Consider the following 14,768-nt stretch of genomic DNA (forward strand, 5'->3'; position numbering starts at 1 on the left):
TCAGCAGAACAACAAGTGAGGTCACAGACGCCCACCTGAAATTAATCAGTATGGCTGGGAAGTCCTCAGAGATATCTGTCTTGAGAACATGATGAGTATTGGTTACAATAATGGGACAAAATGGTGCCAGCTCACAGCATTTCTGGAGGAATTCCAGAGTTTTATTCTGCTCACTGACAGTTCTCCAGACAGTTGAGCTTATTCCTCACCTGCACAGGTGCCACTCAGCATCTCCTTTTCCTCGTAGTCCAGAAGATCAGGAACCCACGGCTCTTCCTCTCGTTCTATGAGGGAGATTATATCTGGTTTTTTAACTGGAAATTCTGCTCAGGGTAGGAAAAATGAGCAAGATCAAGGTTTGTCACATCTTGCTACAAAAAACCCTGGCCCTCTCTTTGCTGGGGGGACATTTCATCTTCATGGAAAGGAAATAGCTCCTGGGAAAGTTAGATGTGCTGTTAAGTGTGTTGTGCCACTTGTAGGAGATTCAGAGATCTCCACACCATGGGGGACTATGGCAGAGTATTACTGTGCCATTTGCACATCTCTAACCCAGCCGGTTAGAGACCAGGGCCTGCTAGAGAACAGAACCAGCCCCAAGAGTGGAGGAACAGCCATTCTATGTGTGTGACTGACCAGTGACAGGTTAATGTCACAGTTTTTTCCCCCTTGGAAGCCCTGGGAAGAGGGAGATTGGCAGTGGTGTGGTATCTCTGATCCTCCTTCCCAAATGGAGGAGATAGGGGAATACAGTCTCTTCCCACAAGCTTTTGGAGCTATCAGGAGTGAATACATAACAGGGAGCATGCCACCAGGCATTTGCTGATGGTGGTGACCCCCTATCTAGACCACAGGGCTGCTGAAGAGAAGGAACAATGTCCTGTTCTATGCTAGCACTGCCTGCTCCCACTCACTTGTCCATAGAATCACAGAATATCAGGGTTGGAAGGGACCTCAGGAGGTCATCTAGTCCACCCCCCTGCTCAAAGCAGGACCGATCCCCAACTAAATCATCCCAGCCAGGGCTTGTCAAGCCTGACCTTAAAAACCTCTAAGGAAGGAGATTCCACCACCTCCCTAGGTAACGCATTCCAGTGCTTCACCACCCTCCTAGTGAAAAAGTTTTTCCTAATATCCAACCTAAACCTCCCCCCACTGCAACTTGAGACCATGACTCCTTGTTCTGTCATCTGCTAGCACTGAGAACAGCCTAGCTCCATCCCCTTTGGAACCCCCTTTCAGGTAGTTGAAAGCAGCTATCAAATCCCCCCTCATTCTTCTCTTCTGCAGACTAAATAATCGCAGTTCCCTCAGCCTCTCCTCATATGTCATGTGCTCCAGCCCCCTAATAATTTTTGTTGCCCTCCACTGGACTCTTTCCAAATCCTCCTTGTAGTGTGGGGCCCAAAATTGGACCCAGTACTCCAGAGGAGGCCTCACCAATGCCGAATAGAGGGGAATGATCATGTCCCTCAATCTGCTGGCAATGCTCCTACCTATACAGCCCAAAATGCCATTAGCCTTCTTGGCGACAAGAGCACACTGTTGACTCATATCCAGCTTTTCGTCCACTGTATCCCCTAGGTCATTTTCTGCAGAACTGCTGCCTAGCCACTCAGTCCCTAGTCTGTAGCTGTGCATGGGATTCTTCCATCCTAAGTGCAGGACTCTGCACTTGTCCTTGTTGAACCTCATCAGATTTCTTTTGGCCCAATCCTCCAATTTGTCTAGGGCCCTCTGTATCCTATTCCTACCCTCCAGCGTATCTACCACTCCTCCCAGTTTAGTGTCATCTGCAAACTTGCTGAGGGTGCAATCCAGGTGATTCTACAGATCATTAATGAAGATATTGAACAAAACCGGCCCCAGGACCAACCCTTGGGGCACTCCGCTTGATACCGGCTGCCAACTAGACACGGAACCATTGATCACTACCTGCTGAGCCTGATGATCTAGCCAGCTTTCTATCCACCTTACAGTCCATTCATCCAGCCCATACTTCTTTCACATGCTGGAAAGAATACTGTGAGAGACCATATCAAAAGCTTTGTTAAAGTCAAGGAATAACAGGTCCACTACTTTCCCCTCATCCACAGAGCCAGTTCTCATCATAGAAGGCAATTAGGTTAGCCAGGCATGACTTGCCCTTCGTGAATCCATGCTGACTTTCCTGATCACGTTCCTCTCCTCAAAGTGCTTCAAAATTGATTCCTTGAAGACCTGCTCCATGATTTTTCTAGGGACTGAGCTGAGGCTGACTGGCCTGTAGTTCCCCGGACCCTCCTTCTTCCCTTTTTTAAAGATGGGTGCTACATTAGCCTTTTTCCAGTCATCCGGGACCTCCCCCAATTGTCATGAGTTTTCAAAGATAATGACCAATGGCTCTGCAATCACATCCGCCAACTCCTTTAGCACCATTGGATGCAGTGCATCTGGCCCCATGGACTTGTGCTCATCTAGCTTTTCTAAATAGTCCTGAACCACTTCTTTCTCCACAGAGGGCTGGTCACCTCCTCCCCATACTGTGCTGCCCAGTGCAGTAGTCTGAGAGCTGACCTTGTTTGTGAAGACAGAGGCAAAAAAAGCATTGAGTACATTAGCTTTTTCCACATCCTCTGTCACTAGGTTGCCTCCCCCATTCAGTAAGGGGCTCAAACTTTCCCTGACCTGAAGGAAAGAGGCCAACTCCTGTTCTCCCCACTCTTACTCTACTCTTCCATGGAGACCAGGGAAAACTATCTCTGCCACTTCCATGTGGATGGGACTGCTGGGAACGACCTCAGGGTCTCTGTGGGAGACATTCCACTAGCCAAAGAAGAAAGTAGGTTGGCGTGTGACTGGGGGTCTGAATAGTAAGGTGACTAATGTGTGAGAGATATGGGCCTGAGGGGTAGAATGGCAGGATGACTGGTGTGTAAGTGGCTAGGTCTGTATGTGACAGCGTGGATGATGTATGATTTGTGTGGGGTAGACTGGAATGGGGGGGGTCATGACCTAAGAGTGGCAATTTTGGGACATCTGAATGAGAAACTGGGCTGAGTGAGGAAGGTGAGGAAACTGTTGGTGGGGAGGTGAAGAGAGTATTAAAGGATGAAGAGTGGGGTAAAATATTAAGAGAGAAGATGGGGAAAGGGAGGAGAAAGCATGATTCAGGAAAGGCAAGGGGGACTGAGAGAGAAGGAAATAAGCAGGGAGAGGGATAGAGCATAAAATGAGAGTGGGAAGATTAGATAGATGGATGGATGGATGGATGGATGGATGGATGGATGGATGGATGGATGGATGGATGAAAAAAAAGAAAGAAAAACTCCAAAGAAGAGACAAACACAAATTACTCAGTTATTTTTGGGCTGCTTGAAAGATATTGCGTAGACTGTTTCTACCTTCCAGGAACCAGAGAAGAACGCAGAGCTAAAGTCACCCTGGGAACACCAGAGACCACAAAGCTCCTACTAAACATGGACAAATAAATCCTTCACCACTGATAGCAGAATCTGGTCATTCTCCTGCTCAAAGTCTTTGCAGAGGGCCCCTCCCACCTTAAAGGTCCCTCTCTGCCTAGGTTAAACACATAGCTGCTTCCTCAAGCGTCACTGGCATGCATCACTCCCTTTTTTTGGTCCTGAAAGAAAGAGACTTTGGGAGGACTAGAATAGATAGAAGAACAGAGAGACACTACTGAAGCAAACTTCACCATCACAGCTGCTACCCCCCACCACCTCTTGGGATGCTGAGTTTTTGTCATCCCAAGAGATTTCCTGACTAGACCAGGCTAGCACAGAATCATAGAATATCAGGGTTGGAAGGGACCTCAGGAGGTCATCTAGTTCAACCCCCTGCTCAAAAGCAGGACCCATACCCAATTAAATCATCCCAGCCAGGGCTTTGTCAAGCCTGACCTTAAAAACTTCTAAGGAAGGAGATTCCACCACCTCCCTAGGCAACACATTCCAGTGTTTCACCACCCTCCTAGTGAAAAAGTTTTTCCTAATATCCAACCTAAACCTCCCCCACTGCAACTTGAGACCATTACTCCTTGTCCTGCCCTCTTCTACCACTGAGAATAGTCTAGAACCAACCTCTTTGGAACCACCTCTCAGGTAGTTGAAAGCACCTATCAAATCCCCCCTCATTCTTCTCTTCTGCAGACTAAATAATCCCAGTTCCCTCAGCCTCTCCTCATAAGTCATGGGTTCCAGACCCCTAATCATTTTTGTTGCCCTTCGCTGGACTCTTTCCAATTTATCCACATTCTTCTTGTAGTGTGGGGCCCAAAACTGGACACAGTACTCCAGATGAGGCCTCACCAATGTCGAATAGAGGGGGACGATCACGTCCCTCGATCTGCTCGCTATGCCCCTACTTATACATCCCAAAATGCCACTGGCCTTCTTGGCAACAAGGGCACACTGCTGACTCATATCCAGCTTCTCGTCCACTGTCACCCCTAGGTCCTTTTCCGCAGAACTGCTGCCTAGCCATTCGGTCCCTAGTCTGTAGCTGTGCATTGGGTTCTTCCGTCCTAAGTGCAGGACCCTGCACTTATCCTTATTGAACCTCATCAGATTTCTTTTGGCCCAATCCTCCAATTTGTCTAGGTCCCTCTGTATCCTATCCCTGCCCTCCAGCGTATCTACCACTCCTCCCAGTTTAGTATCATCCGCAAATTTGCTGAGCGTGCAATCCACACCATCCTCCAGATCATTTATGAAGATATTGAACAAAACCGGCCTGAGGACCGACCCCTGGGGTACTCCACTTGACACCGGCTGCCAACTAGACATGGAGCCATTGATCACTACCCGTTGAGCCCGACAATCTAGCCAACTTTCTACCCACTTTATAGTGCATTCATCCAGCCCGTACTTCTTTAACTTGCTGACAAGAATACTGTGGGAGACCGTGTCAAAAGCTTTGCTAAAGTCAAGAAACAATACATCCACTGCTTTCCCTTCATCCACAGAACCAGTAATCTCATCACAGAAGGTGATTAGATTAGTCAGGCATGACCTTCCCTTGGTGAATCCATGCTGACTGTTCCTGATCACTTTCCTCTCATGTAAGTGCTTCAGGATTGATTCTTTGAGGATCTGCTCCATGATTTTTCCGGGGACTGAAGTGAGGCTGACTGGCCTGTAGTTCCCAGGATCCTCCTTCTTCCCTTTTTTAAAGATTGGCACTACATTAGCCTTTTTCCAGTCATCCGGGACTTCCCCCGTTCGCCACGAGTTTTCAAAGATAATGGCCAATGGCTCTGCAATCACAGCCGCCAGTTCCTTTAGCACTCTCGGATGCAACTCATCCGGCCCCATGGACTTGTGCACGTTCAGCTTTTCTAAATAGTCCCTAACCACCTCTTTCTCCACAGAGGGCTGGCCATCTATTCCCCATGTTGTGATGCCCAGCGCAGTAGTCTGGGAGCTGACCTTGTTAGTGAAGACAGAGGCAAAAAAAGCATTGAGTACATTAGCTTTTTCCACATCCTCTGTCACTAGGTTGCCTCCCTCATTCATTAAGGGGCCCACACTTTCCTTGGCTTTCTTCTTGTTGCCAACATACCTGAAGAAACCCTTCTTGTTACTCTTAACATCTCTCGCTAGCTGCAGCTCCAGGTGCGATTTGGCCCTCCTGATTTCATTCCTACATGCCCGAGCAATATTTTTATACTCTTCCCTGGTCATATGTCCAACCTTCCACTTCTTGTAAGCTTCTTTTTTATGTTTAAAATCCGCTAGGATTTCACCGTTAAGCCAAGCTGGTCGCCTGCCATATTTACTATTCTTTCGACACATCGGGATGGTTTGTCCCTGTAACCTCAACAGGGATTCCTTGAAATACAGCCAGCTCTCCTGGACTCCTTTCCCCTTCATGTTAGTCTCCCAGGGGATCCTACCCATCCGTTCCCTGAGGGAGTCGAAGTCTGCTTTCCTGAAGTCCAGGGTCCGTACCCTGCTGCTTACCTTTCTTCCCTGTGTCAGGATCCTGAACTCAACCAACTCATGGTCACTGCCTCCCAGATTCCCATCCACTTTTGCTTCCCCCACTAATTCTTCCCGGTTTGTGAGCAGCAGGTCAAGAAAAGCTCCCCCACAGTTGGCTCCTCTAGCACTTGCACCAGGAAATTGTCCCTTACGCTTTCCAAAAACTTCCTGGATTGTCTATGCACCGCTGTATTGCTCTCCCAGCAGATATCAGGAAAATTAAAGTCACCCATGAGAATCAGGGCGTGCGATCTCATAGTTTCTGCGAGCTGCCGGAAGAAAGCCTCATCCACCTCATCCCCCTAGTCCGGTGGTCTATAGCAGACTCCCATCACTACATCACTCTTGTTGCTCACACTTTTAAACTTAATCCAGAGAGACTCAGGTTTTTCTGCAGTTTCGTACTGGAGCTCTGAGCAGTCATACTGCTCCCTTACATACAGTGCTACTTCCCCACCTTTTCTGCCATGCCTGAACAGTTTATAACCATCCATGACAGTACTCCAGTCATGTGAGTTATCCCACCAAGTTTCTGTTATTCCAATCACGTCATAATTCCTTGACATCACCAGGAACTCCAGTTCTCCCTGCTTGTTTCCAAGGCTTTGTGCATTCGTATATAAGCACTTGAGATAACCTGCTGATCACCCCTCATTCTCAGTATGAGGCAGGAGCCCTCCCCTCACAGACATTCCTGCCTGTGCTTCCTCCCGTAGCAAGAGGGATACAAATGACATCACCCTCCCTACCAGCTCTAGCTGAATCCAAAATACCACCTGAGATGAAATGGGATGGGTCTTTAACACAATAGCTCCAGCCCACCTCAACTAACTTCCTGTCTTTTCCCCAAAGGATAGTTATTACCATCTTTGATACTATCTAAGAGATTGTCAAACAAGGGGGTTTTGCCTTTAAAACTCTCTCCAGCTAGAGAGAAAGGGAAGAAGAAATGTTGTTAAAATGAAAGCCTTACTTAATACTTTACATTTCAACACTTTAACTGTTTTTCCTTTTCTATATCTTTAATAAAAGGTTAAAATGGTGCATTTGCCATGGTACTAACCAGGCTGAGGTCTCTGTATACCAAACTTCAGATCTTCTTACTGTTTAGTGACTGGGTTATCTTAGCCCGTATATTCCATCTAAATTAATATAACAGGTAATCTGGAGTGACAAACAGGAAGCTATTCTACAACCTGTCAGGGTGATAAAGGGTTTTGGTCCATTTTAAAGCTAAATTCTCCTCAGGCTTTCCTTGGGCACAGATATTCTAAACTCTGATATTGAAAACCACTTGGTCCCTTTACTACAGTCCAGACCCAGCATCTTCCCCAGAACTAAATGAACCAAGACATTTGTGTAACCTCCCTTTAACAGACTGAACAAATTTCTGTAGAGGAGCAGAATAAAACGCTACACTTTGGGGAGCTTCCCTGACAATGTCCCTAAGAGCAGAGCATTTCCTCTGCTGTATGGTTACTAGACAGAGATAGGGCACTGCCTTTTTATTCTTGTTCCTCTCAATTTGCACAGTGATGATGCAGTAACAGGACTGGGTAGCACTGGGAGCTCATCACCTCTCATTATTTTTCCTGTCTCTTTCAGTCCCTCTTCCTTTCTATCTCCTCCCACTCTGCTAGGAGATTTGGTGACTTCCATTTCCGGGTGCATAGGCGCTCCCCTACCTGGATTGGCTCCTGCATGTGCTAACAGGACCAAGAACCTGTGTGTGAGTGTCAGTAAAGTCAGCAGATCTGAGCGGTACAGTCACACATGGAGCAGACATGGGGGGTGGAAGGGGCCATAGGCGGCAAGTTATATTGGCCCGTGGTGCCTTGGCATCAGCAATATTCAGAGCCCAGAGGCCCAGCTCCACCAATATTTGGGGCTGGGTGTCCCCCGACCCCGCCCACCTGCCACCACCTCACGCCTCGCCTCCTACGAGTGTCCCCTGGCCTCCCCTTGCTGCCCCCACCCACCGGAGCAGAGTGTCCCTGCCTCTGCTGTGCAGCTCCATGCTGCCTCCCTGCAGCAACTGCTGCTGCAGGGTCCTACTGCCCCCCATCCCCTCTCGACTGCCAGGGAAGACTGACTGTGAGCCTGCCCTTCCACCTCAGACCCTTCCCTTTTCCGGCGGGACCCTTCACCAGCACAGGGGCCCCCCCGCCCGCAGTCATTGCTCCTGCCCCATGCTGAGCAAGGAGGCAGCCCCATTGCTCACTTCCAGTGAGGCTACAATCAGGGGCAACAGCAGGGGAGGAGGCGCACGCAGCACCCCCCCACACCCACCATGGGGGAGGCGAGGGAGATTCCTGGACCTGAGAGAGGCCCTAGGAGCACATGCAGTGACAGTGGTGGGGATGAATGTGCTGCTGAGGGGGCGGGAAAGGGGGGCTCCTCCCCCAGAGTTCACTGCTGCCAGCAGGGAAAGGGCTGGGGGAGTCCTCCTCTCTGGGCCCTGTCCCAGAGCAGCCTGCATGCACCCTAAACTCATCCCCAGCCCTGCCCCACCCCAGAGCCCACACCCCCAGCCAGAGCTTTAACCCCCCCACACACACCCTCAACCCTCTACCCTAGCCCTGAGCCCCTCCACCACCCCAAACACCTTATCCCCAGTCCTAGCCAGAGCCCTCATCCCCCTGCACTCCAACCCCCTGACTTAGCCCTGAGCCTCTCCAACACCACAAACCCCTCATCTCCAGTCCCAGCCAGCACCCTCATCCCCCCACACCCTAACCCTCTGCCCGAGCCCTGAGCCCCTCCAGCACCCCAGACACCTTATCTCCAGTCCCAGTCAGAGCCCTCATCCCCCTGCACTCCAACCCTCTGCCCCAGCCCTGAGCCTCTCTAACACCCCAACCCCCCAGCCCCAGACAGAGCCCTCACCCCCTACACCCCTACTCTCACCCTGAGCCCCTCCCACACCCCAAACTCCTCATCTGCAGCCATACCCCACAGCCCTCACCCCCCACCACCCCTCCCTCTGCACCCTCTCCCAGAGTCTGCACCCTGCACCCCAATCCCCTGCCCCAGCATAGGGCCTGCACCCCAGACCTCCTCCCCCATCCAAACTCCCTCCCAGAGCCTTAGGCAGGTGGGGGGTGGAGTTTGGGCAGGGGCGGGTTTTGGGCACCACCAAAAATTATATAAACCTGCCACCCCTGGAAGGCACAGATTTACAATCACGTTCCCCAAGTTCTCTCGGTTACCTGGAGTCTTCGCTCCGAAAGAAGCTAGTTACAGTCTGAAACTATCCCCCACCTTGCTTGGAACAGAAAAATCTTACCATGCAAAACAGGAAGAGAAGAAAGTGAACCGCAGCTACCGTGCTAGGGCTCCTGGTAAAAAATAAGGCAGCAGCAGCAGTCTCAGCAGCGGGAGCACTAGCCCTTGTCACGTGACAGTGGTAATGCTAAGGAACCAGGAATTGTCATGTGACAATAGCAGCAACTCACAGAATCCCTTTTTCCCGGAGCTGAACAAGGGATTTGTCTAGATGCAACCACTGGCTCATTTTGTTGTTCTTTAAATGTTAAATAATAGGCAAAAGCATAACAACTCTCTGCTCTGAACAAGACTAAACTAGTGCCAACAAAGAGAACGATTTTATTGTATGGAAATGAGAAACCGCTAGGTTTGATGGGTTCATTCAACAAAACAGTGACAAAGGAGTGCACTGGCCACAGAATCAATGAGTTCTGTAAAAAGAAAAGGAGTACTTGTGGCATCTTAGAGACTAACAAATTTTAAACCCAACTCCTGTCTATATATTGGGAGGTTCTCAGACCTGAGGAAGGGGCCTGTGAAGCTTGAAAGCTTGTCTCTTTCACCAACAGAAGTTGTTCCAATAAAAAGTATTACTTCAACCACCTTGTCTCTCCTATATATTGGGGGGACATTTCATGTGCATGTAAGGGAACTAGCTCTTGGGAAAATCAGATGTGCTTAGAAATATGTTGTGCCACCTGTAGCATAAAATCCCTCCTTTACCTGTAAGGGGTTAAGAAGCTCAAATAACCTGGTTGGCACCTAACCAAAAGGACCAATAAGGAAAGAAGATCCTTTCAAATCTGTGGGGGAGGTTTTGTTTGTGCTCTCTTTGTGTGCTCTCTCGGGACAGAAAGAGGGACGAGGCAGGGGGAAAAAAAACCCTCTCCTAAAAGCCTACCTGAATTAAGATTACAAAAATTGTAAGTAAAAGCAAGGAAATGCGTTAGATTGTCTTTTGTTTCAGCTTGTGAATTTTCCCTATGCTAAGCAAGAGGTTTATTCCTGTTTTTTGTAACTTTGAAGTTTTGCCAAGAGGAGAATGCTCTGTGTTTTAAATCTTATTACCCTGTAAAATTACCTTCCATCCTGATTTTACAAAGGCGCTGCTTTTACTTTTTTCTTTATAATAAAGTTCTGCTTTTAAGAACCTAATTGGTTTTTAGCATCCTAAAAACTCAAGGGTGTGGTCTGTGCTCACCTTGTTTACCTATTTGGTTGGTATATTATTCTCAAGCCTCCCTAGGACAGGCGGTGAAGGGGTTTGGGGGGATATTTTGGGGAAACAGGAACTCCAAGTGGTCCTTTTCCTAAATCTTTGTCTAACTCACTTGGTGGTGACAGCAATACAGTCCAAGGACAAGGAAGAATTTGTGCCTTGGGGAAGTTTTTAACCTAAGATGATAGAAATAAGCTTAGGGGGTCTTTCATGCGGGTCCCCACATCTGTACCCCAGAGTTCAGAGTGGGGAGGGAACCCTCACATGGGGACTTTAATATGCCACTTGTACATATCTAAAATAGCAGAGATAACACAAGATAGAACCAGACCCAGAAACGGAGGGATGTTTAGAATGCAGAACAAAGCTCGTCCAAGCTTAAACCAGGAGATCAGTTCTGAAAAAAAGGAATGAGGAAAAATATTGACATCACCAGCTGTTGTTAGTGGACATAAGATGTGTACTCTAAGATCCTACAGGGATCAAGGTACTAAGCACAAAAGAAATGGCAGCATCTTCAGCTCATTCCAAACCCAGCTGAATTACTGTGTGACCCTGATAGCAATGGCACTTCCATCACAATTTTAGTGACAGGAGCAAATGCTGTTGTGAATAAATCCTGAACTAACTGAAGAGAAGGCTACACCTTTGCGATTGGATAATCTAGACTAGGGGTAGGCAACCTATTGCACACGTGCCAAAGGCGGCACACGAGCTGATTTTTAGTGGCACTCACACTGCCCGGGTCCTGGCCACCGGTCCCGGGGGCTCCACTGCTGGCCTGGGGTACTGTCCACCGGTCCTCTACCAGCCAGGGTTCCATCTGCTAGCCCCACTCAGCCCGCTGCCGGCCCTGGGTCACGGCACTGGTCCCAGGGGCTTTGCTGCCGGCCTGGGGTACCGGCCGCTGGCCCACTGCCAGCTGGGGTTCTGGCCACACGCCCCCTCAGCCCGCTGCCAGGCCCCAGTCTCGGCCACCAGTCCAGGGGGCTCAGCTGCTGGCCTGGGATACCAGCCACCAGCCCCCTGCTAGTCAGGGTTCCATTCGCTGGCCTTGCTCAGCCCTCTGCTGGCCCTGGGTCACAGCCACTTGTCTGGGGAGCTTTGCTGCTGGCCTGGGGTCCTGGCTGCCGGCCTGGGGCTCTGCAGCTTCCCCCAGCTATGGCCCTCTGGCCCCAGCCTGGGGCAGTGAGGGGTGCAGACAGGGCCAAGAGGGGGCGCAGTTCAGCATGGATCACATGGATTCTTATTACTGGCACACAAAACCTTAAATCTGAGCGAATAAATGAAGACTCAGCACATCACTTCTGAAAGGTTGCCAACTGCTGATGTAGACGAATCCACCAAACAAAAACCCACCTCTCAAAACCAGATGATGACCAGATCTGGATGAGTGCTGAAACTGCTTTCTCAGATGGATCTTTTCTGTTGTAATTTGTTAAATATAGGTTCTGTTCTTTAAATCTGTCTTAGGAAGCTGGGGAGCATTCTCGGTAAAGCTCTCCAGCGACGCAATGGTAGAGACAGACAAGATTTAAGGTAATACTTCAGTAAATGGGAAATGACTGCCTAGGAAGGAGTACTGCAGAAAGGGATCTGGGGGTCACAGTGGAAGACAAGCTAAATATGAGTCAACAATGTAACACTGTTGCAAAAAAAGCAAACATCATTCTGGGGTGTATTAACAGGAGTGTTGTAAGCAAGAAATGAGAAGTAATTCTTCTGCTCTACTCCATGCTGATTAGGCCTCAACTGGAGTATTGTGTCCAGTTCTGGGTGCCACATTTCAGGAAAGATGTGGACAAATTGGAGAAAGCCCAGAGAAGAGCAACAAAAATGATTAAAGGTCTAGACAACATGACCTGTGAAGGAAGATTGAAAAAATTGGGTTTGTTTAGTCTGGAAAAGAGACGACTGAGAGGGGACATAATAACAGTTTTCAAATACATAAAAGGTTGTTACAAGGAGGAGGGAGAATAATTGTTCTTCTTAACCTCTGAGGATAGGACAAGAAGCAATGGGCTTAAATGCAGCAAGGGAGGTTTGGGTGGACATTAGGAGAAACTTCCTAACTGTCAGGGTAGTTAAACACTGGAATAAATTGCCTAGGGAGGTTGTGGAATCCCCATCATTGGAGATTTTTAATAGTAGGTTAGACTAACATCTGTCAAGAATGGTCTAGATAATACTTAGTCCTGCCGTGAGTGCAGGGAACTGGACTAGATGACCTCTCGAGGTCCCTTCCAGTCCTATGATTTTATTATGCCAGTACCTGTTATATTATCCCAAGCCCTCCTATTTTGGGGCATTTCTAAATGTAGCTTAGTGACATGATCAGCTACAGTCAAAATTTTTCAAGTGCCAGCAGATACCCTGTTAGTCACCAGAAGCCACTATTTCATTCACTGAGTAGACAACATTGGCTGTGCAGTGAGCCCAACATAGCAGGGCAGTGGGAGTAACCACAGTATTAACACCCTCAATAGTTCAGAATCATGAGTCAGACCCCAAAAAATCAAGAGACTTAAAAAAATATTATATCATGTTTTTGGTTATCTTTTGATGTTTGAATTCCTCCTGCCCACCCCCAGTGCGTGCAACAATTTCAGAGCTGCCCATTCTCCCAAATGTATAGAATGGTACTCGGTAGTGTGAATTCATTGTTTCATTTACTATAGTAATGTAAGCAGTCAGAATGAGTCTCCCTTGACATCTGGTGGTGAGCTATGGAAAAGGACTTCAGGGGCTGATTTCTTTTGCATGGGCACACCCAACCTGCCTAGCACCCTTATTGGGGCAGGAGTAATAAAGGGTTGTTATCCCGGTTACGTGAATCAAGGACAGTAGAACTGTACTTGGCATTTTATGACTAAGGGACTCACCCTCAACTAAGCAGCACTCACTAGGCAAGGGGCATGGGTTCCAAAGCCCAGTGAATTGAGAGAGGTTGGGGATAGGTATTTGTACCTGGTAGTATGGGCCCCTTTTAAGGGTTCTAAACACCACCTTGATCCTTCCTCTCTCCACTGTGTAAGAATAGAGCTAATTTAGACTCAAGTAAGAGTCTTGTTACATGCTGCAGAGCTGAAATCACTGATACCTAGGTCTAAGCATTAGACCTACTCTGGGCTAGTGGTTCTGATGCAAGAAGACTATCCAGGTGCACCAGCAGTGAGGCTCCCCTACTAACAGCTGAAATCACTGAGAGTTTAAATCACAGAGAGCTGTGTTAAGTAGCGGGGGCCTGAAGACATATTGGTGAGCTGATAGCAGGACGGCTAGTGGAGAAGTGCAGCCAGCTGGGTGGCTCGTGGAGAGGCGCGGCTAGCAGGACAGCTGGCGGAGAGGCATGGGCAGCTGGGCGCCTGGCGGAGGGGCACAGCTAGCGGGATGGCTGGCGGAGAGGCATGGGCAGCTGGATGGCTAGTGGAGACACACAGCCAACTGAGCAGCTGGTGGAGAGGCGCAGCTAGCAGGATGGCTGGCGGAGAGGCATGGCCAGCTGGGCGGCTGGTGGAGAGGCGCGGCTAGCGGGACGGCTGGCGGAGAGGACGGGAGCAGCATCCCACAGACAGATGTGGCAATCAGCTGTCGAGGGCCCGAGCAGCGGAGAGTGTAAGGTGCCTCCATACCTCCACCCAGGCTGGGAGGTGAACTCTACCAATGAACTTCTGAACTCTAGGGCTGCACTGACCAAGGACAGCAACTGTGAGTGGGGGAACTTTTGGGTTGCTGGACTTAAGACCCTGAGGGGAAAAGGACACTGCCCAACTTACTTGGCGGTGGGTCTTTTGCTCATGGTTTGTGTTATGAATCCTGTTTATTGCGTTTCCCGAACCTAATGCTGCATTGTTTCCCTACTTTATTAAAAGGCTTTTGCTACACTCAGACTCTGTGCTTGCAAGAGGGGAAGTATTGCCTCTTAGAAGCACCCAGGGGGGTGGTACGTAATTATCCAAGGTCATTGGGTGGGGGCTCGAGCCCGTTTTGCATTGTGTTATTGAAAAGGAACCCCTAAATACTGAACCCGTCCCTTGTTGCTGCCAACTCTGACGGGAAGCAGGGTTACAGTACTATTCATATTTAAAACAGTATGCCCCCGGAAATATTTAGTTTATATATTATATTCACAACAACTAAGTTAATAACAGTGCAAGCTGACAACTTAATTGGTTAATAACAGTAAAAGCATTCTGATTGGTTAATAACTTTGAGCATAGAATCATAGAAGATTAGGGTTGGAAGAGACCTCAGGAGGTCATCTAGTCCAACCCCCTGCTCAAAGCAGGACCAACACCAAC

At 48.8% G+C, this 14,768-nt stretch overlaps 1 protein-coding gene across 1 annotated transcript in view; it reads right to left on the bottom strand.

Annotated features, from left to right (window-relative positions):
- The window catches only part of HMOX2 (heme oxygenase 2), a 57,863-nt gene extending 48,531 nt beyond the window's left edge, over nt 1–9,332 (bottom strand). The window contains exons 1-2 of the mRNA XM_073362763.2: nt 9,268–9,332; nt 210–284 (exon numbers count right to left, since the gene is read on the bottom strand). The gene's annotated coding sequence lies outside the window, so the exon portion shown is untranslated. The remainder of the gene's footprint in view (nt 1–209; nt 285–9,267) is intronic.
- Nucleotides 9,333–14,768: the final 5,436 nt, after the last annotated feature.

The sequence above is a fragment of the Lepidochelys kempii genome, chromosome 10, assembly GCF_965140285.1.
Source record: "Lepidochelys kempii isolate rLepKem1 chromosome 10, rLepKem1.hap1, whole genome shotgun sequence".
Classification (NCBI taxonomy): domain Eukaryota; kingdom Metazoa; phylum Chordata; order Testudines; family Cheloniidae; genus Lepidochelys; species Lepidochelys kempii.